Genomic DNA, 15,599 nt, shown 5'->3' on the forward strand with positions numbered 1-15,599 from the left:
AACTTGGCTTCTATGCAATTTCTGCTTCACTCGATAGCTACTACTAACTCAGCTTGAATTTGATTTGGCTGACAACTCGACACACACTAGAATTTTACCCAGCAATTGAAGAGAACTTTACACTTTGTAGTAAGGTGAAAACTTATAGATTTAACCTAGCTTTTTGCTTGTTGACTTGCATCTTTATTCATGCTAGTTTATCCTTGTCAACACTGACTTATCTTGGAATTGATGTATGATGAAGCATTTAAATATCAATCCCACATACCTCTTTTTGCTTAGTTTGATGAGATGTGATCACTTGACCTTTCAGGTGAAGTGATCCCTTCATTTGATGTGTTGCATCTATCTTTCTTCCTCCATGTTTTGTTCATCTCTCCTCTAGTGTGCTCAACATCTACCTTAACTTTTCCTTTATTAAAATCTAAGTTAGGTGTATTTGTCCTTGTTGTGCAGTGCTTGTTGATATGACCAGTCTTCAAACAACTAAAGCATGTAGTTTGACTCAACCATCTATTTTAGGTACTACTGAAGTGTGTTCTTATGCAATCCTCAGGGATTTATCCATACTCTTGACAATAATGACAACTATGTCTTGTATTGTAATCCCAATTATAGGAATTTTCATGGCTTCTTCCCTTGTTTGATGAAAATGTGGACTTGAATCTGCATTCAAAGGGTTTCTATCCAAATTTCTAATGATTGTAACAATGTCCTTCAAATTTTGGTGCATGCATAGTTCTTGTTCTGCATTCATGTGCCTAATGACCTTGTTTGTTGCACTTGTGACAATGAATCATGTTCTTTGGCTTAGCATTCTTGCTCCTACAAACATTAGCCTTGTGTCCTTTCTTTCTACAATGATGACAAGTAAGTTTAGAATTCTTACCTTTATTATTTCTTTCCTCAACAGCTTTGGATGTTTCTCCTTCTTCAGTGCTTGTGTAGCCTAATCTTGATGTGTCTTTACTAGATCTAGGGATTTTAGTAGTTGCTCAAAGTACTTGATGGCTTCATTTGGCTTGTTGAAACTTTGAGCAAACTCCTTTTCTTTTTTTAGGTCATTCTATAGTTGTTCATTCTACAACTTCAATGTAGTTATCTCAATGTCCTTGGCATTCAACTCATGATGGGCATTCGTCATTTGGCTTAGGGTGTCCAATTGCATGTTTAAAATCCTAGATAGCTCTACTAATTTTTTTTCCAATCTATTTGACAAAATTCTCTTGTCTTCTTCAATCATGGTCTTGTCTTCTATAGCTTTCTTCTTTTGTTCAGTCATGTCACATAGCAATATAGCTTGTGATTCTTGTTCCAACTTGAGATTTATGATTTCCTCAGCTTGTGCTTTGTTCTTGTCCATGATAATGCACCTGTTGGGTCATTTTTGTATGAAACCTCTAGAATAGCCCTAAAGTTTGGTTGTTTTACCTCATTACTAACCAACTAAACTTCAAAAGGTTCCTTGTCCTTACGATTCTTAGAGCTAGAGGCCATCTTGCAAACTAGGGTTTCAACAAATATAAAACTGCATAACTACATACCTCAGCACATGAAGAATACCTTTAGGTCAATGAAATGATGGTTTGATCATTATTGAAATTGATGCAAATGCTTCGTTCTTGTTTGAAAATCACTTCTTTACTCTGCTTGCTCTTGCTCTGTGTTCATAATGACAAAAAAGAGAGCAAAAATTGGCCTTATACCTTTTCAAAATATTGCATTTAATGCATGGTACTTATACAACTGTAAACTCAACTTCTATGCAATTTTTGCTTCGCTCGACAGCTACTACTGGCTCAATTTCAACTGGATTTGGTTGAAAACTCGACACACACTAGAATTTTACCCAACAATTGAAGAGAACTTTTCACACTCGGTAGTAAGATGAAAACTTAAAGATTTAACCTGGGTTTTTGCTTGTTGACTTGCATCTTTATTCATGCTAGTTTATCCTTTTGAACACTAACTTATCTTGGAACTGATGTATGATGAAGCATTTAAATATTAGTCCCACATACCTCTTTTTGCTTAGTTTGATGAGATGTGATCACTTGACCTTTCAGTTGAAGTGATCCCTTCATTTGATGTGTTGCATCCATCTTTCTTCCTCCATGTTTTGTTCATCTCTCCTTTAGTGTGCTCAACATCTACCTTGCCTTTTCCTTTATTGAAATATGAGTTTGGTGTCTTTGTCCTTGTTGGGAAATGCTTGTTGATATGACCAATCTTCAAACAACTAAAGCATGTAGTTTGACTCAACCATCTATTGTAGCTACTATTGAAGTGTGTTCTTATGCAATTCTCAGGGATGTGTCCATACTCTTGACAATAATGACAACTATGTCTTGTATTGTAATCCCAATTATAGGAATTTTCATGGCTTCTTCCCTTGTTTGATGACCATGTGGACTTGGATCTGCATTCAAAGGCTTTCTGTCCAAATTTCTAACAATTGTAACAATGTCCTTCAAATTTTGGTGCATGCATAGTTCTTGTTCTGCATTCATGTGCCTGATGACCTTATTTGTTGCACTTGTGACAATGAATCATGTTCTTTGGCTTAGCATTCTAACTAGCATTCTTGCTCCTACAAACATTAGCTATGTGTCCTTTCTTTCTACAATGATGATGAGTAGGTTTAGAATTCTTACCTTTATTATTTCTTTCTTCAACAACTTTGGATGTTTCTCCTTCTTTAGTGCTTGTGTAGCCCAATCTTGATGTGTCTTTACTAGATCTAGGGGATTTTAGTAGTTTCTCAAAGTACTTGATGGCTTCATTTGGCTTTTTGAAACTTTTAGAAAACTACTTTTCTCTTTTCAGGTCATTCTATAGTTGTTCATTTTGCAACTTCAATGTAGTTATCTCAATGTTCTTGACATTCAACTCATGATGGGCATTCATCATTTGGCTTAGGGTGTCCAATTGCATGTTTAAGATCCTAGATAGCTCTGTTGATTTTTCTTCCAATCTATTTGACAAAATTCTATTTCCTTCTTCAATCATGGTCTTGTCTTCTATAGCTTTCTTCTTTTGTTCAGTCATGTCACATAGCAATATAGCTTGTGATTCTTGTTCCAACTTGAGATTTATGATTTCCTCAGCATGTACTTTGTTCTTGTCCATGAGATCTATAATTTTTATATCAAATTCATAGGAGTTACCATCTACAAATAAATTTGTGGTGTCAATCTCTTTGTATTGTGTATCATTTTTAGATATAGCAATTTCTTTCCTTCTCTTTAGCAAACTTCTCAATGCATCTAGCTTCATTTAGTTGTTGTAGTAAGAGATGTATCTCAATCTCTTGATTCTCAATGGTCTTTCCCAACTTGTAAACCTCCATCTCAAGATATTTCTCCAAGTTGTAAGGCTTCTCCTAATGAAAACTCAACTCTAATACCAATTGTTAGAAATACAAATGGAAAATGTATACTTTTGAAGGGCGGCGGGTGGGAGGATGGGGTGTGTGAATCTGAAGTACTATTCTCTAACCAATAAAAATTTTAACTTTAAAACAATGCATGCATAGACATATTGAAATAAAATTTAAATTAAATGCATCCACATAAGTAGTTGAAACCATATATAAATACCTATAAACCCTCCAATGAGAAGGTAAAACTAGGGTGGGGATGACACCCACAATTCTTCACTACTGTAGCAATAAAGTTCACCTATTAAGGTTACATAATTTGACCATTCTCATGATCTGCCTTGTTAAAGGCTTACAAAAGATTGTTAGATCCCACCATGTTAATGGATTTTAATACCCTATTAATAGTGTGCCTGGCTAAAGGACTTTAGAACACTCACTTGGAATGTCACCTTGTTAAAGGATTTCACTATGACTATTAAGCCAACCTTAATATAAAAGATTTCATCCTACTGATACAATTGTTAGAAAGTATAGTAGAATGTTTGAGCTGATACATTTACAATTTGGTATTGCTAATTTCAGATCTCAATTCAGTCCTTCTTGATCCTTTCTGATCTGCTATGAAATTTCTATATCCTTGATCCTCTATTTTGGTAATTGATTATGCAATTCTATCCTTCTTCTAAGTCACCTTGAATGTATACTAATCAATTCACCCCTTTTACTTCCTTCAAATCTTTTTCAGTATCACCTCCTCGCATGCATTCACTAATTCTCTCTCTCACATACTAAATTATGGGACTTTGTCTCCCTTTAAAAAGACTTTGGTGGCTTAGGGTTAGGTATAAATCTACGATTGAGATTCATTCATTTTTCCTACTCAATTCCTTTCATTTTTCTGATTGGTTACATGTTGATCACATAGGGAATCCAAATAGATTTGATCTTATCTTCAAAGCTTTGAGATCTATCCATATGTTAGCTCAAAATGGTTTACATAGTTGTTTGTGCCATCACAAACAACTAGGTCCATTCTGTGTTACTTGACACTTGTTAATACTAATGCTTGACACATACTATAATTCTATCTAGCTCAGCATTTGAACTTGCTCAACATCTATGATTCACTTGGCACTTGAATTGCTTAGCATCTATTGTTCACTCGACACTTGAATTGATCGATACTTACTATTTACTCTACACTTGATTTACTCAGCATCTATACGTATTTTACTTAGCATATGTTACTAGCTCGGCATGAACTTGGTAAAAAGCTTAAGTGTGTTGACACTCAATTATCAAAACCAATATGAGATCAACTTCAAGAACCCCATTAGTCCTCAAGATGCAGCAATCTCCACACACCATGAAGAAAAAACCATTTCCACATACCATGAAGAACCATCTCCACATACCATGAAGATAACCAAGAACTCCATGAGTCTCCAAGATCTTACTAGCTTCACACACCATGAAGATAATAAGTGTACCATGCAAATGTCAAAGATGCTTCTACGGTAATAGGATTTAAGACAAATCTCCAACATCTGCAAACACTTAATATATCAATGACAATAACTCCCCCTCAACCATGGTACCAAGTCACCTATGGCATTATAATATCCATCTCCTACATGAAGATCCTCTAGGTCTACACTTGCACAACCAAAGTGTAATTACCAAGTGAAACCAAGATCTCCAAACCAAGAAGATACATACTAAACCAAGAACTACTCCTACACTATCACCCCATCACTATCACAAGATCCCACTAAAATGTGTATCCAAGCTATCCATGACATCATGATGAAAAAAACCATCCTCTAACCATGAGAATCAACCAAGGTATCAAACTATCAAATAACTCAAAGTGCATATCATGAGCTCCTCAAAAGAAACCAAATTAGCATGATCCTCAACCAAAAACATATACCACCATAACCAAATCAAGAATCCAAATGAATGAACATCAAGGATGTACCTGCATATCCAATCATGTCATACCAAAATCCATGGCACCATGATCACATCCATGAATCGAGCATCTGAATCTCAATGTGTCCAACCCATCAGCATAAAAAGTCAACCACAATCCTCCACCAGATGTTTACTAGAGGTCAGAAGTATATTGTTTTCATGATGTCATGATTTTGTAAATATGTGTACTTGATTTTGAATTAGTCCTGTTAAGACGATTGTATGGGTAAAATATGTGATTTTGATCAATGATGTCTTCTCAGTAATTTTAAGTTGCTTGCTTAAGGACTAAAGAATATTTATGGTTGTATGAGACTTTTTGCTTTTGTTAAGCCTAGGGTAGGTTATCTGTATGTTATGTTGGGCAATGACTTGTAATGGAGGTTGGGGCTCTAAAGAGGTTGATAGGTAACCCATTGTAGGTTATTGTAATAAGTGATAACACTAAATTAAATGAGAATAAAATGAATTAATAAGAGTCTTTGTCTTTCCTTGCCCATGCCTCGAGTGCTAGTACAAACTTGTTGAGATAATGGGTGTTGCACGCATTGCATAATATTGCATAATTTTATTATTTTATTTTATTATGTAATGTTGTATGTAGGAGCACCTATATGGATGTGAAATATGTAAAAATTCCCCTAGGATATACTTGATGAGTTGTATTATAATATTGTGATAATATTTCATGTAATTATTGAATATTGGAAAAAATAATTAAAATTCTAATATTAAATGTGGGGTCAAGGGGTTAGGTAGCACATGGTTTATATAATACCACTTGGTGGTTTTGTGGGACTTGCTACTATATAAGAAGCTACAAGGGTAGTTGTGTGAGAAGAAAAAAGGCAAAAAGGGAAAGAGTCGAGCGAGATAAGGCTTGATAGGTTAGCCAAGGGAGCATTTGTGAAGGTTGGAAGCATGGCATGGGATGTGTGGATTCATGCTTGTTCTCATAGATTGCTTGGTAGTGGCTATGGCTTTAAAGGCTTCCATGGTTGCATTGAAATGGTATTTTTGCTAAATAATACATGGTGATGAATACTTTTGGAGGCTAGATTTTTCCCTCATTGAGGGTTTCCCAGGGTATATCTTGTGTCACAATTTTTGTGGGTATGTTGTCTATTGTCTTGCATGTGGATTCAATTGCATATTTATTTCAGATTTATTATGTGTTATGTAGAAAAGATTATATCTTTTATTGCAAGTTTTCTTACAAGTGGTATTAGATCTATGGTTTTATTGTTGTAACCCTAGATTGAATCCATGGGAATGCATGAGAGGATTAAAGAAAGGGCAAGATATATAAGTTTTTAAATGCAAATCTAAGGGGTTTGGGTTTTTTTGTTATGATGGGTTATTGGTAGATTTTGGACATGTGAAATTTTTGGACAAAAGGGTTTTTTGGATGATTCATTTAAATGAGGGTTTTAGGGGGGTGGGGGGGGGGGGCGCGCTTACTGAAATGACCTCTTGGGCAAAAATAGACCTCACCATTGGATCTGGGTCAATGTTTCCTTAAATTTTGATATATAATATGCCTTAGTTTGGCCATGCTCAATGGAAATAAAAGAGTTGTTTAATTTAAGCCCATGATGGTCATCAAATTTAATCCCATAGGAATTTTTTGTCTAAAAAAAATCATAGTGAAAATGGTAAAAAGACAGTCTTAGTAAAATGGCCATAACTTTCTCTCAAGATATCAGATTTTAGACTTCTAATAGGTGTTGGAAAGTTAATTCAGAGCACTACAAGTTAGTGTAGGTATGGTTCTATGTTTTTGAAATTTTTTAAGTTTTTGAGAGCTTGAAAGCCAGATATTTTTTATTTTGAGCAAATATTAGGGCATAACTTGGGCATACAGATTTGATTTTGGACTTTGAGTAATTAACGGAAAGCTCTTGGAAATCTCTATAGATTGGTTCAGATTTGGTCCAAGTTTGGCATGGTTTATTTGGTGATATATTGATATAAATAGTTTATGGTATATATTGACTATGGTAACATTGTGAGTTTATGGCATTGCATATTTGTAGAGTTAAGATTTGATGTCATTTTATACTCAGTTCATATTTCAAATTGGTCTCATGATGATATGGTTATCAGTGTTTGATTTGGATACGTGTGATGACTTGTTGGGTCTACAAGTTATGCAATGTTGTAAGTGGTCTATTCTTACAGGTTGCATTTATAGCTTGGTTATGGGTTGTCTTTGCCCATTGATCTTTCATTATTGATGCATATTCATATTGGTGGATTGGATTTGGGTTGTCTATGCCCTAAGTCACATGATTTTTTGATTTCTCTTTATGTACAAGGGATGAGATGTTGTTAATAGGTATAGTCATGGAAACTAGTCAACACTCTAAGTCAACCTCAAACCCAACAAACAAGAAAGCATACAATAGGCATTGTAATTTCGTAGTTTTGTTTGATTTTGAAAATACATAGTTTTGGTTTAATAGTAGGGTTCACGTTTACATTTTGCTGTAGGTTTTTGAATTTATAAAATGTATAAATTTCCCCTATAATTGAACCCGTATTCACTTTTAAATTCGATTACCCAATCACCATGAACCTCAAAAAAAAAAATGCCTCTATTAAATATTATAAAATAATTTAGATATTAATTAAATTATAAAATAATAATTATCAATTATGTAATAAATAATCACAATATTATTAATAATCATAATCATTAAATATTAACGTAATAAAAATTACATTTAAACTTATTAAATAACATTTACTAGTAATTAAAAATAAAAATAATTAAACTACATTATTTAAATAAATTGATAAATACTAAAAATATAATAATTAATAAACTATTAATAAAACATTAATTATAAAATTTTAATTTAATAATTTAAAAAAAAAACTTTTAAAATAACACTAGCATGTTTAGAGGTTTGCTAGCTTGCAAAGGCATGACTGTTGTAGCAGAGCCTATTGCGACTAGAGTAGTGCATTGTTGCGACAATGACAATACTTGCTGCGTGCGCAATAGATTCTGCTACCGGCCACCGTAGGGAAAGGAGAAAGGTGGGTGGGGGTTTGGTGGCCCTGCCCACACTTTTATTATTATAATTTATTTTTTAAAATTTATTTATTTGAACAAATAAATTCTGCCCCCTTGTAAACTATACACACACACATGTGCGCGCACGCACGCGCGCACACACACACACACACATAAATGTGATCAAATACTTTGATAGGGAAACCCAAAAAAATTATTCAAATTTTCATTCTAGAATTCAAATTTTAATCCAAAACCGATCTATTTAAAATTTAAATGAAAGAGGGTTTTCAAAACTCCATTCCTCAAACACTAAAAACTTTGATACATCGATAAATAAAGATTCACAATAGGGTTTCATCAATGATATCAAACAAATCTTTAAATATCTGAGAATAGATCTATCCAAACATGAAGTAGACAGAAGATTAAAAAATGGAAATCTTATTGCGTAAAATAATCACAAGATTCTACCTAAATTTGATGGTAACATACAAACACGCAAACATGCAATCACATGAAGAATGTGAGAAAACCCCTTTCTTCTGAAAACTTCCTTCTCTGAAAATTGCTTCTCCAAATCTCGGTAATTGCAAAATGAGCTCTAGATCTCTAATAAAGAGTTCTCCCCTAATTTGGGGCTCTGATTGTGCAATCACGTGAGGGAACTCGCTGATCAATTTCTTTTAATATTTTATTATCTTTTACATTTTCATGCACACTTTTTGTAATTTAAAATATATTTATTAAATTAATTTTCTTTCTCTCTTTAATTTAATTTTTGAAGCGTTTTTTATAGAAATATTTGTTAACCTAAGTAATAATAATATTAGCATTTAAAAAAAAATGATCTCCTAAATATATTATTGTTAAATTAAATAATTATTATTACTCTCCAAAATTAGAGCTTATCTAATTCTTTAAATTTAATTCCTTTATTTAATTAATTTCCCAATTAATTAAATATAATTAGATATACAATTTGCTTAATAAATTTTCTATTAAATTAAATAATTAATTATTCTATTAAATTAATTTAATTATAATAGAAAATACACCAAAGACCCACAAGACTAGAAATGAAAACCCATAATAAAATACAGACAACTAGATCAAACTCAAGGGTTATAATCACACATTTACGTTACTTGACAAATTCAGAAGGTAGAAAACTTAGATTCTTGCCCTACTTTTTAGAAAAAATGGTTTAAGGATAGGATTCAGACTCAAGAGTTATATCCCCTCTCTTACCATCGAGTTTGCGATAGGGAACGCTCATCCTGGAAATTCAAAGAAGTCAATACCTGATACATGCAATTTACATAAAATCCATGCATGTACATACACATATATTTTAAGCTAAATAGCCAATGGCAGGAAGTGGTGCATCATGTAGATCCCAACTAGTAGGTGACTACGACTCCCTCCCTTAACCATATCAGAAACATCATACATGAAATAAAATATATAGGTACACCATCCACATGCAAGTATGGGGTAATATCATAGAAAAACATATAAATAATCTATCCAACTAACATCATGAAATAATTGAAATAACTGTAACCAATCCTCATCATCAAGGAATAATCATGCATAAATGAAATAACTAGTACCAAGTATCTCATCATATAATTAACTAAGCAAGAAATAATATCCAACAATCTAGGAAACAAATACCACTAATCATAAAACATAATCATAAAGCTGACCTAAAAGAGTTCAACAATAATAACTAAAAAGTAAAGTAGAGGTAGGCACTACATCCAACCCCCTAGACTTAGGCTTACTCTTGGAAGCCTATAAACAAGTAGGGGTATAAATCTTGTAAACTAAATGCATCCTCCCATATAGCTAATGGCTCATCAATGGGGTCCCATTGGACCCTTACTTGCTCTATGGTTTGACCCCTAAGAGTCAAATCCCACGGCTATAGAATGTGAACCGGCTACAAAGCCAGCTACCTATCCTCTACCTGTAACACATTCCAATCAAGAACATGTATCACATTAGGAATATAATGTCTAAGTACATAAACATGGAAAACATCATGAACATGAGCTAGGCTAGGTGATAATGCAAGACAATAGGACACTGGACCTATCCTCTTAAGAATGTCAAATGGTCCCACAAAATGAGGTGCTAGCTTCAAACTCTTTCCATAATGGATTGGGCTCTTCTACAAATGCACTCTCAAGAAAACTTCCTTACCCATTGCAAACTACTTATCCATCTTATGAGCATCGACTTTCTTCTTCTATCTATCCTGTGTTGTAAACATGTGCTCATGGATGTGCACTACCTATTTCTCCACATCTCTAAGCATCTCAGGACCCAATAGGATGTGATCCTCATGACTATCCCAACTCAAAGGTGTATGATAAGGATGACCATACAAAGCCTAATATAGTACCATCCCAATAGAACTGTGATACCCATTATTATAAGAAAACTCTACTAGGTAAAGATAATCCTCCCAAATAGTTTGTCTATCCATCACATACATCCTCAACATATCCTCCATAACTTGATTCACTCTCTTAATCTAACCATCTATCTCTAGGTGATAAGTTGAGCTGAAGTTTAACTGTGCTCCAAGATCATGTTGTAGTGATGTCCAAAATGTGGATGTGAATACAAGATCCCTATCTAAAATGATTTTCTAAGGAATAACATGCAATCTCATGATATTACACATGAAGACATTAGGTACTGAAGCTACTATGTAGGATGATGTCATCAATGAAAAGTGTGCCACCGTAGTCAATCGATCAACAATGACCATGATAGCATCATGATGAAAAGTAGTCAAAGGTAATCCTACAATGAAATCCATAGAGATAATTTCCCCTTTCCATGAAGGAATGAGATTAGGCTATGAAAGCCGTACTGGGTGCTAGTGTTTTGGTTTAACTCTCTGACACTCAAGACACCTAGCCACAAAATCAGCAATATCATGCTTCATCCCTATCCAAAAGTATAGATGTCACAAATTTGCATGCATCTTTTTGAGATGTAGCATAAGGCAAGAGAATCCCCAAAGGAGATGTCCTAGCCCCCAACAATATAACCACACAGTGGAAACACAACAACAAGCAATAATGATACAAGATCTGATACTAAATTATAATAATTCGTTCATAAAATATAACTAATTACATGCAACATCCCTGACTGTAAGGCCTTCTAGGCTAGGGCCAAATATAAAGAATAATTAAAAAATTAGTTCTACAAGATCCAACAAGATCTAACTTACAAAACCAATCTCAGCTAGTCCAACTACACAACTAGATAAGAACACCAAGAAGAATCCACACTTGTACCGTTAGGTCCACCAAGAGATCCTCTAGTTCCTAAGCCAAAACTCCAGCTCTTCAAATTCACATCTATCCTTCATTCCATCCCTAATAAATGATTAATAGACTCCACAAGATGCCTATTTGTACTAATTTAAGCCACAAGTCAGCCCATAATGCTAAAAACTAAAATTAAATACTTGAAGAGCCATAGGTTGGCCTGTAACAACAATTAAATGTCTACAAATCGATATCTAAGCAAAATCATGAGATCTCATAGCTTTGATTGAATTAGAACTCATGCTTAAAAGTAAAGGTAGAAATTTAGGTCCTCTACAACCCATAAAATGTGAAATGTCTTATTCATTAAGGATAAGTGTGCATCCATCCCGAAAGTCAAGCACAAAAAACTATCATACAAAATTGCCAAAAATTGATACTCTGAGAGAATTACCATATCTCCCAACTTATAAGGAATTAAAACTTGTGCCTTGGCTCATAGATATTAATCTAGAACCTCTTCAATCCCTAAAGTACACATCCTCTCATTCTTTGGACAAAATTAGTTACATGGTCTGCGTAGGCATTTAGAAACCAGAAAAACATAGTTCTAGTAGTAAAGTAAAAACAATTCAAACTTCAACTCAATCCATCCAATCTCTATGAAATCATGAGGAAAGGTTCTCCAATGTGTCTCCAACACATCCCTAACCATAAAAACATAAATCCATCAAAATCTAAGCTTGATGCTCCTCAAAAATTAAACCAAAATTCCTCCAAACATGCAGGATTGCAAGAAAGCCTAGGATGCTCCTGCATTAGACACCCAAGTTCAAAAAGATGTTCTAGTAATTGGAAGAAAATCTTCTAGGATTCAACACATAAATCCCAAACTAATTCTTCACATACATGTCCTCCAAGTCTTCAATTTGCACACTCTTTCCCTTATTTTTTTTTCTTCTTCTTCACATCCACCACATGTATTCCATAGGTCTACTTTCCATGCTAATCTCCAACCTTCTCAAAATTTTCCAACTCAACTTGGCTGCCAATAATCAAGTTCCTCCTACTGAGCTCTTCATTCTATAAAGGAATTAGGGAAAACTTCCTACCACCTTTCTCAATAGTAAACACATTTCTAACACAATCATGCACAACCCTACAATCATACTGCCAAGGTCTACCAAGTAACACATGATAATTGTTCATATCCAGAATATCACACAAAATTTGATCCTTATATTGTCCAATTTTTAAATCAACAAGGCACTACTCCATAAATTCCAAAGCATGTTCACCTTGCAACCAACCAATCATATAAGGATAAAGATGTCTCATTCTCTTCAAACCAAGTTTCTAAACCATCTCCTCAACAATAAGGTTATCCATACTACCACCATCTACAATCATTTTGCAAACTTTACCAATAGACTTACAAAAAGTCCTAAACAAACTAGTTCTCTGGTAGGAATCCAATGTCCTCTCACCAATCAATACTCACCGAGCCAACAAAATCTCTCCTTGCTCAGGTTAACTATCTTGGATTGCAACCTTATTCAAACAGTAGCTGTCCTCCCAATCAGACATTCAAAAGATCTTCTTGACCACACTTGAAATAATTATCTTTGAACCCAACTCCACGTATCCTTTTTTTCTATTCAATAGGTTTTGGTTCACCTTCTACTTTAAGTTTAGCTTGTGTTGAGCTATCCTACTTCTCCTTCCCTTGGGAACTACCTTGATTCTTCCTCTTTAGCTTCTCTTTTTCTCTCAAAGCATATTGATAAGAATCCTCAAATAAATAAATATTCAACATACCAACCTCATCCTAAATATTGAATCTCAAACCATTAATATACCAAGCCACTGTCTCTTTTGACAATTCTCTATGCCCAAACCAAATAGTCAATTTGTCAAAATCCTTAGTATAATCCTTCACAATCATATTTTTCTGCTTCAGATTCTACAATTTCTTAAACAACTCAAGTTCATAATCAGCAAGAATGAACTTAGCCTTCAACTTAGTCACCATCAATCTCCATCTCGTGATTTTCATTTTACCTTCCTCTTCTCTATCTCTTTGTAGTTCTTTCCACCAAAGAGAAACATGTCCCTTCAACTTAGTTTGTGCCAACCTCACTCTGAATGGATCCTCAATATCCTCAAGCTCAAAGAAGTCTTCCAATTCACTAATCCAATCAATCAAGTCTTTAGGATTAAAAGTACCTAAAAAATTAGAAACCTCCATCTTATGCTTCAGCTTCAATTGAGATCCAAGTCGAGCAAATTGACCAACCCTAATTCTAATAGGTCTCTCCACATGATTAGTTTTGTCCTCACTACTTGATCCAACAACTTCAAAGTCTTTGGCAACTTCCTCATAACTACCTTCAGTACCCACATGCCTAGGTACACCACCTAAAGCTTTTACAATTTCAACAATCATGTCACTCTTCATTAATGCTATCTAAGATTTGAAACTAGCTTTAACCTCCTCCATCTTAGATCTAAAATTTTCTTTAAGCTTCTCTGAGATCCATTCTTCTACACCATCACTAAGATCATAAATTGCCCTAGGGTAAAATATTCTTAAAGGCATCTTCCAAAATTTCAAAAAACCCTAAGCAACAAATCCACCAATCCAAAAGATCAATAAGCCACAAGATCAACCTTCTTTGCAAATCTTGGTGTAAATTGCCTTAGTTTCAGTGATCTGTCAACATACTTAGGAACAACCTTCACTCTGATACCATCTAACATAGTGCAAGGTAGGAGAATCACCAAAGGAGATGTCCTAGCCCCCAACAATATAACGACATAGTGGAAACACAACAATAAGAAATAATAATGCAAGATCTAATACCAAATTACAATAATTCATTCATAAAATATAACTAATTACATGCAACATGCCTGATTGTAAGGCCTTCTAGGTTAGGGCCAAATAAAAATAGTAATTACAAAATTAGTTCTACAAGATCCAAAAAGGTCCAACTTACAAAACCAATCTCAGCTAGTCCAGATGCACAACTGGAGAAGAACACCAAGAAGAATCCACACTTGTACGCTCAGGTCTGCCAAGAGATCCTCTAGTTCCTAAGCTGCAACTCTAGCTCTTCAAATTTACATCTATCCTTCATTCTATCCCTACTAAATGATCAATAGACTCAACAAGACCCATAATTATACTAATATAAGCCACAAGTCATCCCATAATGCTAAAAACTAAAATTAAATACTTGAAGAGCCACAAGTCGGCCTACAACAACAATTAAATGTCTACAAATCAATATCTAAGAAAAATCGTGATATCTCATAATTTTGATTAAATTAGAACTTGTGATTTGAACCGAAGGTAGAAATTTAGGTCCTATACAACCCATAAAATGTAAAAAAATCTGATTCATTAAGGATAAGCGTGCATCCATCCTGAAAGTCAAGCACAAAAATTGTCACACAAAAATACCAGAAATCGATACTCTGAGAAAATTTCCATATCTCCCAACTTATAAGGAATTAAAACTTGTGCCTTGGAAAATAGATATTAATATATGCCCTTTTAAATTATTTAAGTATGCAACCTCATTAATTTGACAAAATTAGTTACATGTTTTGCAACAGGCACCCATAAACTAGAAAAACACAATTCCAGTAACAAGGTAAAAATAATTCAAACTTCAACTCAATCCATCCAATCTCTATGAAATCATGAGGAAAGGTTATCCAATGTATTTCAAACACATCCATAACCATGAAAAAGTAACTCCATCAAAATCCAAGCTCAATTCTCCTCAACACTTAACCAAAATTCCTCCAAACATGCAGGATTGCAGGCAAGCCTAGGATGCTCCTGCATCATCTTGATACCTAGATGTGTTGAGTAAGGTGTAAAATGAGCCTCTAATAGGATAAATATACACAA

The sequence above is a fragment of the Cupressus sempervirens genome, chromosome 10 (genome assembly GCF_028749045.1).
Source record: "Cupressus sempervirens isolate cs-2001-9-10 chromosome 10, ASM2874904v1, whole genome shotgun sequence".
Classification (NCBI taxonomy): domain Eukaryota; kingdom Viridiplantae; phylum Streptophyta; class Pinopsida; order Cupressales; family Cupressaceae; genus Cupressus; species Cupressus sempervirens.